The sequence below is a fragment of the Phyllobates terribilis genome, unplaced genomic scaffold (genome assembly GCF_046119375.1).
Source record: "Phyllobates terribilis strain yellow unplaced genomic scaffold, ASM4611937v1 Scaffold_183__1_contigs__length_3771566, whole genome shotgun sequence".
NCBI classification, from domain to species: domain Eukaryota; kingdom Metazoa; phylum Chordata; class Amphibia; order Anura; family Dendrobatidae; genus Phyllobates; species Phyllobates terribilis.
Window position 1 is genome coordinate 759,884 of NW_027362943.1, and position 15,554 is coordinate 775,437.

The following is a 15,554-nucleotide window of genomic DNA, read 5'->3' on the forward strand; positions in this document are numbered from 1 at the left end:
CAGTCCCCTGGTTGAATGTGCTCGTGGGCATCAATTTATATTGGTTATCCTGGACTATGCCACACGCTATCCTGAAGTGATTCCACTGAGAAACTCCTCCGCAAAGAATATATCCCGTGAGTTGATCCACGTTTTATCCCCAACAGGCTTACCAAAGGGAGATACTCACCGACCAGGAAATTCCCTCTATGAGTAAGGTGATGAGGGAGTTATGCAAAGCCCTCCAAATCTCCCAACTGAGGACTTCAGTATACCATCCTCAGACAAATAGCCTAGTCGAAAGGTTTAACAAGACTCTGAAGAGTATACTGAGGAAGGACATAGAAAGGGACAGTAGAGACTGGGACTGTCTCCTACCGTATCTGTTGTTCTCCAACCGAAAGGTTTCACAGGCCTCTACAGGGTTCTCGCCATTCGAACTTTTGTATGGCTGACATTCGCGGGGTCTTCTGGATGTCACAAAGGAAATCTGGGAAGCCGAATTCACGCCCCACAGGAGCGTCATTGAGCACGTTGCTCTGATGCAGGAGAGGAATGTGAAGGTGATGCCCATCGTAAAAGAACATCTCCTCCAGGCACAAGAAGCTTATGCCAGAGTCTACAACCGGTCAGCCAGAGCGAGGCAATTCAATCCAAGAGACCGGCGTCCTCATGCTAATAACTACGGTGGAAAGTAAGTTCTTGGCCAAGTGACAAGGGCCGTATAAGATGGTGGAAAAAGTGGGTGAAGTGAACTACAAGGTTCATCAACCGGGACGACGTAAGCCGTACCAGATATACCACATCAACCTCATCAAGCCGTGCCAAGACAGAGAGGCTGTGGAAGCTCCATACTTGCTGGGCAAGCTAGAAGGTGACGTTGGAGGAGTCGCAATAGCGGAAACGCTAACGAAGGCCAATAAACAGCAGTGTCGGGAGTTGATGCAGAAGAACAGGGATATGTTCTCGGAATTGTGGGGCTGCACAAGGGTCACAGAACACAAGATTCTGACGGAGCCACATGTGCAGGTGAACTTGAAGCCCTATCTCATACCTGAGGCCCGACGAGCATTGATATCCAAAGAGGTAGCTTGTATGCTGAAGCTCAGTGTCATTGAAGAATCCAAGAGCAGTTGGTCGAGCCTGATCGTCTTGGTCCCAAATCCCAATGGTGAGTGGAGATTCTGCAACGACTATCGGAAGTTGAATGAGGTTTCCAAATTTGATGCATATCCAATGCCACGCGTCGTCGAGCTGATCAAGAGGCTTGGGCCAGCAAGGCACATAACCACCTTGGATCTGACGAAGGGATATTGGCAGATCCCCATGGCACAGGTAGCCAAAGAGAAGACTGAGTTTTCTACGCCCGACGGATGCTTCCAGTATGCCCGGATGCCGTTTGGACTGCAGGGGCCCCTGCAAAATTCCAGAGAGCTATGGATTGCATCCTTGCATCCCATAAGAAATATGCACAACATACCTGGACAATACTATCTTCAGTCCAGACTGGGAGAGTCATCTGGAAAAGATTCAGGCTGTGTTTGATGCTCTGAGGAAGGTGGGGTTTTCAATAAACTCGAAGAAATGTGGCATGGGGAAATAAGAAGCCAAGTACTTCGGATATGTAGTGGGTAGAGTTGAGATAAAACCCCAAAAATACTAAAGTAGAAGCAATCCAAAATTGGCTGAGACTGGTGTTGAAAAAGCAAGTCAGAGCCTTCCTGGGAATCGTGGGATACTACAGGAAATTCATCCCAAACTTCGCCATGATGGCCGCACCCCAGACTGACCTCCTTAAAGGGACAAAATCAGCCAAGGCCAAGTGGACTGCAGAGGCGGAGACGTCCTTTCAAAAGATGAAATTGGCTCTGTGTTGGCAACCGGTCCTGGTTGCCCCGGACTTCAATAAAAAGTTTATACTCCAGACAGATGCCTCAAATGTCGGGATAGCAGCAGTCCTTTTCCAGGAGATACACGGGGAGGAGCACCCTGTCCTCTACCTGAGTAGAAAGCTGTCCTCCAGCGAAAAAAATTATTCGGTCATAGAGAAGGAACGCTTTGCTATAAAGTGTGCAGTGGACACCTTACCGTACTATCTGTTAGGTCGAAAATTTAGATTATTATCTGACTATGCTCCACTCAGATGGATGAGGGAAAAAAGTAAAAAAATGCCAGAGTCACCCTCGAATTTGTAGCCCTACAGGACTCCTACTTCCCTGTAGAACATAGAGCAGGGAAGCTACATGGTAATGCCGATGCTCTCTCGAGAATCCCTTGTCTGGTAGTAAAAGGTGTCAAACCCACGGCTTTAGGCAGAGGGGGGGGGTATGTAAGGTGGCAAATGGTCGCGTAGTCGATGAGAGGTATGTGTCACAGAGATGGCTGGTGTCTGTGATGTAACCCGGAGTGTTTCTCAAGGGCACATAAGCACTAAGAGGATCGTTTGGTGCACCTGGGAGCCGGGTTACGGGTAGCTAGGAGAGAATGGGTGAGTCCAGCTCCCCACATACCTCACCTCTGGGTGTGGTTAACAGCCTATAAAATGAAGGCTGTTGTTTGGCACATGGTCTGTATGTTTGGAGGTAGAAGGCCTACCCTGTATGTTTGTCTTCAGACCAAGCCAGGACACTGGATGCTACCCCAGCTTGTGTGCCACACAGGCCTGGCTGAGCAGAGACCTGTTAAGGACATTTACTTTGTTTGCCTGATCTAAAGGCCATTTGCTTTTCTGTTTGGCTTTTGGGTTTATGAAGTAATAAACCCACATGAAATTTTAAAGGAACATGCCTCCTGTTTTCCTCCTATTGTGCCCCTACAATATGTATAAAGGAAAGGGTATGGTACTCAGAGAATGTTTCAATAATCCGCCTCAACGCATTTTCCCAACAGGTTCATTAGGAGGCTTGATAGAGGGATGATAATTCATGATGTTCAGCATAGTGTGCCTAATAGCCAGGTGTCCATGTTTAAATATCCCACTTCATCCAAAACCCCTCCCAGACTAGGAGGCTCATTCCCATTCCTAGAGGTGAATTGTCACAGGATATACAGAATAGAGTCTGTCTACAATAATATACTGCGCCTACGCTACTTCTCATGAGCTAGAGGTCTGATAATGTCCATCACCTAGTGTGCATGTCGGGAAGTGACGTGCTTTATGCTGAAACACCAGATAAACTGATTGCCGCCACGCCACTCGTACCTGTGACTGTGCATGCCCGTAGTTATCATTCCATCTAGGATCATTATCCACAACTGTGCATGCCCAGATGTCTGCGTTCCACACTGGAGCGCATATGGTATTGGATTGCATTCCACCAACAGAAAAATCCTCTCTCTGAGATCAGTATCATGGGAGACTAAAAATAAGTATTGCACATCCCCCCATCATGCAATCGGCATGTGGATCTACTTTATCACTACAAAATATATGGGATGGTGGCCCACAGTATACTCCTAAATGGTCATATTTGACCCCTATTGCATAATTAGAGATACACAAGGAACACCACACTTGTTAGTTACTAAATAGTATAATTGGGATATAACTGATAAGAAATAATTCTGATATAGAAGCTCAGATATCTTGATGAAGTAAAACAATATGTGAACCTCGTTCACAGGGAACTGAGTAGCAATGGGTAGAGTATAAAATGTAATCCGGAATGGGTCATACAAAACAGGCATAGGAAATTTGCTCATTCAGTCCCTTAGGGCCTAGTGAATCCAGTCTGGAAATCCACTCACTTTCCTTTTTGAGGATACATCTATTAAGATCACCACCTATCACATTGGGTTTAACCACTTCAATGATGCAAAAGGAGATGTCTCTTGTTTCACCTCAATGTGCACTGTTCATGTGTCTCACTAATGGGGTGTCCTGATGTCACGCCAGGTGTGAGTGCAACACAGAGGAGAAAGGGAAAGAGAGCCCACATACTAGGGAAAAGGGGGAAGAGGTGACCTCCTAATCTGGACTAGCATCACCCTGTCTCTCCCTAACGTCCCTATACAGCCTCCACAGCTGTCGCCCATCACATGCCTCGCCCAACTATCCCTGGCATAAGGCTATAGCTGGGGGTGGAAGGAGATGAGCACTAGTTTACCTCCGCTAGCACTCTAAAGACAAAAGGGGAAGACAACACAGGGGAATTACAACTTCGCTTTAGAAGAAACTCCAACAGGGCACACGGCCTCAAGACTCCAAAGAGGACGTGATGCTGCTTCAGCCAAGTTCCAAGTAGAAATGAGTATACCCGGCGACGCCAACATAGACACACCAGGTATATATACACCCAGACTAAATGGAGGTAGAATCTGGGTCCTAAACACAGCCTCCCATCTAGGCAGATGTCTGCATTGCCAAAACGTGGAGATCACTTGCAAACCCCTGCAGGGCGACTGTCTGTCACCTCTGACACACCGTGACACACCGTGACACTCCAACCATGGAGTATTTCGCCAAAATGCCCCCTCCACACTCCTCTTAGACTGCCTCTTGGTCGTGCATACATAATCTAGGAGGTAGGGGCATGTGGCCACATATACAAGTCCTGAGGTTTTACAGTTGGAATAATCCCTCTGGAAAAAGGTTTCACCTGTAGAAGAACTCGAAAAAGATTTACATGGTCTCATTCAATTACAGTGCTAGCCAAAAGTATTGGCACCCCTGCAATTCTGTCAGATAATACTCAGTTTCTTCCTGAAAATGATTGCAATCACAAATTCTTTGGTATTATTCTCTTCATTTAATTTGTCTTCAATGAAAAAAAACACAAAAAGAATTGTCCTAAAGCCAAATTGGATATAATTCCACACCAAACCTAAAAAAGGGGGTGGACAAAAGTATTGTCACCCTTTGAAAAATCATGTGATGCTTCTCTAATTCGTGTAATTAACAGCACCTGTAACTTACCTGTGGCACCTAACAGGTGTTGGCAATAACTAAATCACACTTGCAGCCAGTTAACATGGATTAAAGTTGACTCAACCTCTGTCCTGTGTCCTTGTGTGTACCACATTGAGCATGGAGAAAAGAAAGAAGACCAAAGAACTGTCTGAGGACTTGAGAAACCAAATTGTGAGGAAGCATGAGCAATCTCAAGGCTACAAGTCCATCTCCAAAGACCTGAATGTTCCTGTGTCTTCCGTGCGCAGAGTCATCAAGAAGTTTAAAGCCCATGGCACTGTGGCTAACCTCCCTAGATGTGGACGGAAAAGAAAAATTGACGAGAGATTTCAATGCAAGATTGTGCGGATGGTGGATAAAGAACTTCGACTAACATCCAAACAAGTTCAAGCTGCCCTGCAGTCCGAGGGTACAACAGTGTTAACCCGTACTATCCGTCGGCGTCTGAATGAAAAGGGACTGTATGGTAGGATACCCAGGAAGACCCCACTTCTTACCCCGAGACATAAAAAAGCCAGGCTGGAGTTTGCCAAAACTTACCTGAGAAAGCCTAAAACGTTTTGGAAGAATGTTCTCTGGTCAGATGAGACAAAAGTAGAGCTTTTTGGGAAAAAGCATCAACATAGAGTGTATAGGAAAAAAAAAGAGGCATTCAAAGAAAAGAACACGGTCCCTACAGTCAAACATGGTGGAGGTTCCCTGATGTTTTGGGGTTGCTTTGCCGCCTCTTGCACTGGACTGCTTGACCGTGTGCATGGCATTATGAAGTCTGAAGACTACCAACAAATTTTGCAGCATAATGTAGGGCCCAGTGTGAGAAAGCTGGGTCTCCCTCAGAGGTCATGGGTCTTCCAGCAGGACAATGACCCAAAACACACTTCCAAAAGCACTATAAAATGGTTTTAGAGAAAGCACTGGAGACTTCTAAGGAGTCCAGACCTGAATCCCATAGAACACCTGTTGAGAGATCTCAAAATGGCAGTTTGGAGAAGGCACCCTTCAAATATCAGGGACCTGGAGCAGTTTGCCAAAGAAGAATGGTCTACAATTCCAGCAGAGCATTGTAAGAAACTCATTGATGATTACCGGAAGCGGTTGTTCGCAGTTATTTTGGCTAAAGGTTGTGCAACCAAGTATTAGGCTGAGGGTGCCAATGCTTTTGTCCGGTCCTTTTTTGGAGTTTTGTGTGAAATGATCAATGATTTGATTTTTGCTTCATTCTCTTTTGTGCTTTTTCCTTGGAAGCAAATTAAATGAAGAGAACAATACCAAAGAATTTGTGATTGCAATCATTTTCAGGAAGAAACTGAGTATTATCTGACAGAATTGCAAGGGTGCCAATACTTTTGGCCAGCACTGTACATGTACAACTTTCTACACATCTAAATAAACCACAGATTCTTCTATCTTGACATGTCCCCTTGGGTGCAGTTTTTTTTTAGAAACTATGCACTAAACGGTCCCTAATTGACCAACCCTTTCTGAAAGTTATTGTGGGAGTAGATCACACAGCACCCTCAGGTCCAGGTCGGCCACAAGTACATCCTAGTGTTTCCTGAGGATATTAAAGATATGCTCACTCTGATTGTCACAAGTTCCTATTACTTGTGTTATCCCATATTTTTCTTGGTGTCTTGGTTAGGTATGGAGGAGTGTATCTCTCTGTTTTTCTGCAAACAATCGTGCGGAATCCAAAATGTACTGTGGGTACCTTTTTCCCTGAATCTGGTGTTTATGTCTATTGCCTGTATATTAATATCTGTGACATTAGAGCAGTTTCTTCGCAACTGTAAACATTAGCACTTGGATATTGTTTTTTTTTTTTTTTTTTTTAAGGAGGATGGGGTGGTGGCTATCCCACTTTAATAGTTTATGGTAGATGAGTGTCCCTAGGGTCCAAACCAGGGCTGTGGAGTCGGAGTTGGTGCCCATTTTGGTGGAGTCGGAGTTGGAGTCGGTATAAAAGGGACCCACTCCGACGTCTAAAATATATAATAAATTGGGTACAATAGTTCAATGCAGTTTGTGAGGAATAGTTTTTCATAAGAATTTGGGAAAGTTATGAAATGTCCTATAAATGTCTGTCCTATTCCTGATCTAAGGGTCTAGACTTTTAGCTGAGAAAAATGTGTCTTACTGTAAATTTATCACTTAAACATGAGCCATGTATGAGGGAGTCGGAGTCGTGAAGTCGGAGACGGTGTCATGGAAATTTAGAAGTAGGAGTCGAAGGTTTGGCTTACCAACTCCAGAGCCCTGGCTCCCATCCTGTACTTTCTTGATTGGTACATTCAGGAAAGGCAACTGGTAATAATTAAACTCTGATATAAATCTAAGGCCCAATCTATGGATATTGAGTTCCCTGACAAATTCAAGAAATTGTTCACTCGTCCTTGACCAGATGATAAAAATGTTGTCTATATATCTATATCATGCCCTAATATATGGTTGCCACCACTTATAATCATCCCTGAGTATTTTGGTTTCCTCCCACCAGCCCAGGAATAGATTAGCAAATGAGGGGGCACAGGGGCTCCCCATCGCAGTACCCCTGAGCTCGTGTAAGTACTTCCTGTCAAAAGAAAGACGTTATGAGTAAGAATTAATTTTAGAAGATTCTCCATGAAGTCATTATGTCAGCTACACTCTACGGATCTCGATTTGTATAAACATCTTACTCCTCTGATATAATCCTCATGCGATATATTACTGTACAAAGCCTCGATATCTAGTAAGGCCTGCTACCCTACATGCATGTATACATGCTCGAGGGTCTACATGTAGGGGAGCAAGCAAAGGGAAAACCATTGCCGGAGGGATTATTCCAACTGTAAAACCTCAGGACGTTTTCCAACTGCAGGACCTCAGGCGATACTGTGGGAACATTATACTGTGTGAGGGCATCATCCATACTGCATAAGGGGCATAATGGGGGGCATCATACATACTGCATAAGGGGCATAACGGGTGCATTACACTGTGTGGGGCATCATACATACTGCATAAGGGCATAATGGGGGCAGTACACTGTGTGGGGCATCATACATACTGCATAAGGGGCATAATGGGGGCATTACACTGTGTGGGGGCATCATACATCCTGCATAAGGGGCATAATGGAGGCATTACACTGTGGGGGGGCATCATACATCCTGCAAAAGGGGCATAATGGGGGCATTACACTGTGTGGGGGCATCATACATCCTGCATAAGGCGCATAATGGGGGCATTACACTGTGTGGGCATCATACATACTGCATAAGGGGCATAATGGGGGCATTACACTGTGTGGGGCATCATACATACTGCATAAGGGGCATAATGGGGGCATTACACTGTGTGGGGGCATCATACATACTGCATAAGGGGCATAATGGAGGCATTACACTGTGGGGGGCATCATACATCCTGCATAAGGGGCATAATGGGGGCATTACACTGTGTGGGGGCATCATACATCCTGCATAAGGGGCATAATGGGGGCATTACACTGTGGGGGGCATCATACATCCAGCATAAGGGGCATAATGGGGGCATTACACTGTGTGGGGGCATCATACATCCTGCATAAGGGGCATAATGGGGGCATTACACTGTGTGGGGCATCATACATCCTGCATAAGGGGCATAATGGGGGCATTACACTGTATGGGGGCATCACACTGTGGGGGGCATCATACATCCAGCATAAGGGGCATAATGTGGGGAATTACACTGTGTGGGGGCATCATACATCCTGCATAAGAGGCATAATGGGGGCATTACACTGTGTGGGGGCATCATACATATTACATAAGGGGCATAATGGAGGCATTACACTGTGGGGCATCATATGTAGCACCCTGAGGATTCGGCTGCTACAGGGGTATTGCACCTCAACCCAGAGGTGTGATATTCCACTCCCGGGTAAGGATGGAGTGTGGAACTGAGCTCGGTAGGCTGCATGCACTACATACATCCCATTTCCGAGGAGCAGGCCGACGGTACTCCCACTTAGAAATGTGCAGGTACGACCGAGTCTGTTCCTGGCTGGAGTGGGAGGGGGGTGGTACATCCCAAGTAGTGTAGGGGCAGATAGGGGGAGCAGCCTGGGTAAAGTTAGGAGCTCATTGGGTGCTGGTCACCTGAGCTCACACATAGAGGGTGTATATAAGGTGGGCACCATCAAAGAACAGGGTCAGTCAGCCACAGTCAGTCAGGCTGTGAGTCTTTGCAGAGAGAAGTCAGAGGAGGAAGAGGAGCAGAGCAGCCCCAGAGAGAGAGAGAGGAGAAAGAAAGAGAGACCCAGAGGGGGAAACAGAAGAGGACTCTGAGAACCCAAAGTCCATCAGCGGGTGAAGAGTTGGCATTAGGGTACCGGAACCCAAGCTGGTGGGGGCAAAAACACACCCCAGCCAGAGACCGGAGGCCGTGGGCAGCGTCTGCCACGGCCACCCACCACATCCACCACGAAGGCATACCACGTGGAGGGTCAGGGAACCCAAGGCCAAGGGTCTCCCAACAGAAGGCCCGAGGGAGCTGGACCTGGGTGGATCAATAGTGGGGACGGCCAGAGAAAGGACAGAAGGAGAGCTCAGGGTCACGCTCCGGACTTGCTTGGGGGTTGGCTGGATCCAGGACCTGGTGGATGCAGCACGGCTCGGGAGGTCACTCGAAGCTGGAGTGACCGGAACATCAGCAGTGAGTAAATACCCTAAACTGCACAACCCGACTCTGTCTTCATTTAACACCTATGCTGCACCACCACAACCCCCATCCTCTGCACCTGACCCCCTGAGGCTATACCCCACCCGTTGGGGGTTATACCATAAAAAGCTGCACCTACACCATCAGCCTCAGCGGACCCTGCTGCAGCGGCGGCCATAGTGACCGCAATACAACGGGTGGCGTAGTCGACATTAAGAACTTATTAACATCTGTAGGACTGCCACATACAACTGAGTTTGACACCCTGGGCACGGACCGGGTCACAGCCACTCGGAAGACTACAACTCCCATCTGATCCGGCTCCGGATATTCCCCCCTAAAGAATATGGCCCAGGGGGCGCGTCAACTTTGGCGTAGTCGGCAGGATTACGTGCCCGCAACAACCGGGTACTGCGTGCCTGAAGAAAAGAATGAGTTTACCTCAAAAAGAAGTCTCCTGCCGGTTCCGGAGGGTCCCCGCCATCGGACCCCATCACCAGTCGATTCCAGCCGGTTGTCCGCCATTAACCGCGTTTTCCCGCCATCTGCAGAGTTTCCCGCCACTGGGAAGCGATTCCCGCCATTTCCAAAGGTTTCCCGCCTTGGAAGAGCGGACGCCATTATGGGCGTGCCAGAGGGTGGCGAGAGGCCACCTCCCATCGTGGGCCAGGACCGAAAATGGCGCCAAAAGTGGAAACCGCCCCCACCAACAGAGACTGTGATGCTAGAGGTGTCTGTCAGCGTGAAAGAACAGCCCCTGGAGCTGACAGTCACCAAGTGGCCCCGGGACCGCCCTCGAGGTGGGAGGAGACGAAAGGAGAGAACAAAGATGGGTGCCGCCTGGAGCAGTCTAGAGAGAGCGCACCCGGAGGCAAGAAGCCTGGAGAAGAGTATCGGAGGAGCTTACCCGGAGATGGCGAGAAAGCAGAGCAGCACCGGCCCGTTGGCCAGGAGCCTGCTAGAAACAGAGGAGGGAGAGCAGAGCAGCACCGGCCCGCTGGCCAGGAGCCTGCTGGAGACGACTGTAGGAGAGCAGAGCAGCACCGACCCGTTGGTCAGGAGCCTGCTGGAAACAACGACCCCACTAGGACTAATGGAGGTCCTAGCACAGCTCCCCCGAGACCGGGAGTGTGCACAGACCGCTCTGGAGGGCCTCGCAAGGAGGATGGCCCGGGTGCAGCGAGAGACGTTGGCGGAGTGGAGCCGTGAGATGGCCCAGCAGACCGAGACCTGTCAGCGGAGCACGCCACCCGAGATGAGGAGACAGACCGCCTCTGAGGATGGCGCGGGAGGACTGAAGGCCGGAGACGGCGCCGAGAAGGGAGCCGAACGAGTGGAGGCAGGTAAAGGGGACGTCTATACCCCAAACCTGGAAACCGCGTACCTGCCCCAGCTCCCCGTCGCAGAGCCCGAAGTCTATCCTGCCGTGCCCGTCGCTGCAACGTCACCGCCGCAGACTAGGCCTCAAACGGGAGCCGCGACCCCTGTGACGTCACACGCCTCGACCCCGAGCGTGACCAAGCAGGAAGTACCACCAGCCTGGTCGCAAGGCCTAGTACCCCCGGGCGCCGCAATGCCAACAGCGCCCCCTACCTCCGCGGAGCCCCCGGCCTGGTCGCAGGGCCAAGTAGCCCAGGGCGCCGCCGTCCTTACGGTGCCCTTTACCTTCCAGATACCCCAGGCCTGGCCGCAAGGCCCGGGCAACCAGGGCGCCACCACCACCGCGCCCATAAGACCAAGAGTGCCGCATCTGGGAGAGGACCTGTACGCCCAGCATACGTGCCCGGATGGGCAGCCATTTATATGGCCACCGGAGTTCCACCATCCCCGACTCCGGAGAGAGAGACCCCTGGATGAACCCCTGATCCCGGCTCCAAAGCCCGTAAAGAGGATCTCGCCCCCGCTAGCGGAAGCACAGTTTGAGTGGGACCCCACCGGAGAAGATCTTATGGGGTTCACTCAAGAGACTCGGGCAGCTGCAGCGGAGCGTGCTGAGTGCTGCCGCCAACAGCTCGAGGACTTCGAGAGGGAGCGGAGAGAGAGGCGGGTCCGGGAACAGCTAGCTCAAGTAAAGAGCGCGGAGCAGAAGAGCCGGGCCAGGAGAGACCCCCGTGCAGCGCATAGTCCCCGCACCACCGGGACTGTGATAAAGTTTAACCTGCAGCATGGGTGGGGCTTCATCCGAGACCACCACACCCTAGGCGACGTCTTCGTAACCAGGAGAGACGTTGAGTCCCACCTACCGGAGGGACACAGAGGTCGTGACCTTTACATCGGGGACGAGGTCACCTTCACCCGGCACAAGTGTGCCAAAGGTCCTTACGCCCTCCATGTGCATCGCCTGACGGAGGAAGAGCTGCGGTGTGAGGAGGAAGAACAAGAGGACCCGGACGGGTCTGAAACTAGAGCCAAAGGTAACCAAAAAGCAAGAGCAGGAGGACGCCGTCGCTAAGGACAGCGAAGCAGAAGCTGTATATAGTTGCCCGTCGGGGTACAGTAAACCGTAAACTGAAACTGAAACTGTTGTTGCTAATATAGTCCCCGTTGGGACCAGCATGTGTGAACTGTTACCCGTATTTCCCTTAATCCCACTGACCGAGGACTGAGAGCGGTCATTCCTCCCCAATACCTGGCCGAGGACTGAGAGCGGCCATATTCCCTGTATATAGTTGCGCGTCCTAAAGCGCCCCCTACCGGTTTTATAGGAAAACCAGTTTTCCAGAGAGACTGTCGCACTTTACCCGGTCACACGTTGCACAGTGACCGGAGGAGGAGCCAGAGGCGACGAGAATGTTTATATATATATAATGTTTTATATGTTTTATATGTTTATGCAAAAATTTGTATGTTTTGGTGTTATGTCTTACAGCCCGAGGACGTGCTGTGATTTACCAGGGGGGAATGTAGCACCCTGAGGATTCGGCTGCTACAGGGGTATTGCACCTCAACCCAGAGGTGTGATATTCCACTCCCGGGTAAGGATGGAGTGTGGAACTGAGCTCGGTAGGCTGCATGCACTACATACATCCCATTTCCGAGGAGCAGGCCGACGGTACTCCCACTTAGAAATGTGCAGGTACGACCGAGTCTGTTCCTGGCTGGAGTGGGAGGGGGGTGGTACATCCCAAGTAGTGTAGGGGCAGATAGGGGGAGCAGCCTGGGTAAAGTTAGGAGCTCATTGGGTGCTGGTCACCTGAGCTCACACATAGAGGGTGTATATAAGGTGGGCACCATCAAAGAACAGGGTCAGTCAGCCACAGTCAGTCAGGCTGTGAGTCTTTGCAGAGAGAAGTCAGAGGAGGAAGAGGAGCAGAGCAGCCCCAGAGAGAGAGAGAGGAGAAAGAAAGAGAGACCCAGAGGGGGAAACAGAAGAGGACTCTGAGAACCCAAAGTCCATCAGCGGGTGAAGAGTTGGCATTAGGGTACCGGAACCCAAGCTGGTGGGGGCAAAAACACACCCCAGCCAGAGACCGGAGGCCGTGGGCAACGTCTGCCACGGCCACCCACCACATCCACCACGAAGGCATACCACGTGGAGGGTCAGGGAACCCAAGGCCAAGGGTCTCCCAACAGAAGGCCCGAGGGAGCTGGACCTGGGTGGATCAATAGTGGGGACGGCCAGAGAAAGGACAGAAGGAGAGCTCAGGGTCACGCTCCGGACTTGCTTGGGGGTTGGCTGGATCCAGGACCTGGTGGATGCAGCACGGCTCGGGAGGTCACTCGAAGCTGGAGTGACCGGAACATCAGCAGTGAGTAAATACCCTAAACTGCACAACCCGACTCTGTCTTCATTTAACACCTATGCTGCACTACCACAACCCCCATCCTCTGCACCTGACCCCCTGAGGCTATACCCCACCCGTTGGGGGTTATACCATAAAAAGCTGCACCTACACCATCAGCCTCAGCGGACCCTGCTGCAGCGGCGGCCATAGTGACCGCAATACAACGGGTGGCGTAGTCGACATTAAGAACTTATTAACATCTGTAGGACTGCCACATACAACTGAGTTTGACACCCTGGGCACGGACCGGGTCACAGCCACTCGGAAGACTACAACTCCCATCTGATCCGGCTCCGGATATTCCCCCCTAAAGAATATGGCCCAGGGGGCGCGTCACATACATCCTGCATAAGAGGCATAATGGGGGCATTACACTGTGTGGGGCATCATACATCCTGCATAAGGGGCATAATGGGGGCATTACACTGTGGGGGCATCATACATCCTGCATAAGGGGCATAATGGGGGCATTACACTGTGGGGGCATCATACATCCTGCATAAGGGGCATAATGGGGCCATTACACTGTGTGGGGGCATCATACATCCTGCATAAGGGGCATAATGGGGACATTACACTGTGGGGGCAGTAAAGGGGTCCTGTACTATGAGAACAATACGTTTCCTCCCTTCCCGTCTCCATAGTTGGGTCGTATGTATCTATTACAGGAAACAGAACAAAAACCTTATGATTCTTATAAAGGGGCAACACAAGACCCCAAAAGAGTCTCCGTGCTGAAGGGGTTAATGCCCCCTGCGCCCAGTAATGGGGGATCTCCACATACCTCCACCTGCAGATCCGCCACCACATATATGGCTGCTCTGTGCGCACAGGAGCTGTGATGAGGTCACAGGAGGGGAGGAGTCAGGGGTCACATGATCAGGGGCCTCAGTGGATGCAGGACTCTGCTGTGCTGGTTGTCATGGTGCTGGATGAGCTGAAGTTTATGTGTGGGGTCAGGAGGGGTTTACAGTGTGGCTGTAGCAGAGCCGTGTGTGTACGAGGTGTACGGAGCGGAGCCGCGCGTGTACGAGGTGTACGGAGCAGAGCCGCGTGTGTACGAGGTGTACGGAGCGGAGCCGCGTGTGTACGAGGTGTACGGAGCAGAGCCGCGTGTGTACGAGGTGTACGGAGCAGAGCCGCGTGTGTACGAGGTGTACGGAGCAGAGCCGCGTGTGTACGAGGTGTACGGAGCGGAGCCGCGTGTGTACGAGGTGTACGGAGCAAAGCCACGTGTGTACGAGGTGTACGGAGCAGAGCCGTGTGTGTACGGAGCGGAGACGGGTGTGTACGAGGCGTACGGAGCGGAGCCGTGTGTGTACGAGGTGTACGGAGTGGAGCCGCTCGCGTAGAAGGTGTACGGAAAGGAACAGCGTGTGTACTGAGCGGAGCCGTGTGTGTATGAGGTGTGCATATATGTGCGCTGTAAGGTGGCTGCCGGACAGGTCGTGGACGGGAGGTATGTGTCCCCGAAGTACCAAGCTTCGGTGATGTAGGACCCGGAGAAGCAGGCTCCAGCACACATATTGCTGAGAGGGAGTTAATGGGCCTGGATTAAAGGGCCGGGTTTTACGAGCAGCTGAAAAAGCTGGGGGAGAGGAACAGCGTGTGAGCGAGGTTTATGGAGCAGAGCCGTGCGTGTACGAGGTGTGCGTATCTGTGCGCTGTAAGGTTGCTGCCGGACAGGTCGTGGACGGGAGATATGTGTCCCTGAAGTACCAAGCTTCGGTGATGTAGGACCCGGAGAAGCAAGCTCCAGCACACATAGTGCTGAGAGGGAGTTAATGGGCCCAGATTAAAGGGCCGGGTTTTACGAGCAGCTGAAAAAACTGGGGGAGAGGAACAGCGTGTGAGCGAGGTTTATGGAGCAGAGTCGTGCGTGTACGAGGTGTGCGTATCTGTGCGCTGTAAGGTTGCTGCCGGACAGGTCGTTGACGGGAGATATGTGTCCCTGAAGTACCAAGCTTCGGTGATGTAGGACTCGGAGAAGCAGGCTCCAGCACACATAATGCTGAGAGGGAGTTAATGGGCCCAGATTAAAGGGTCGGGTTTTAAGAGCAGCTGAAAGAGCTGGGCGGGATCAGCTGCTCACTTACCTCCAGTCCAGGTCTTGGAGGGCCTGATTTAAGACAGCTGCGCCTGTCTCAGTGTGTTGTGTGTTGTGCAAGGTGAGCAGACCTTGCATGTGCTGCTCA

General features: G+C 50.8%; 1 protein-coding gene across 1 annotated transcript in view; it reads right to left on the bottom strand.

Moving 5' to 3' along the window:
* The window catches only part of LOC141212743 (uncharacterized), a 40,727-nt gene extending 26,518 nt beyond the window's left edge, over positions 1-14,209 (bottom strand). Inside the window, exon 1 of the mRNA XM_073665052.1 lies at positions 14,144-14,209. The gene's annotated coding sequence lies outside the window, so the exon portion shown is untranslated. The remainder of the gene's footprint in view (positions 1-14,143) is intronic.
* Positions 14,210-15,554: the final 1,345 nt, after the last annotated feature.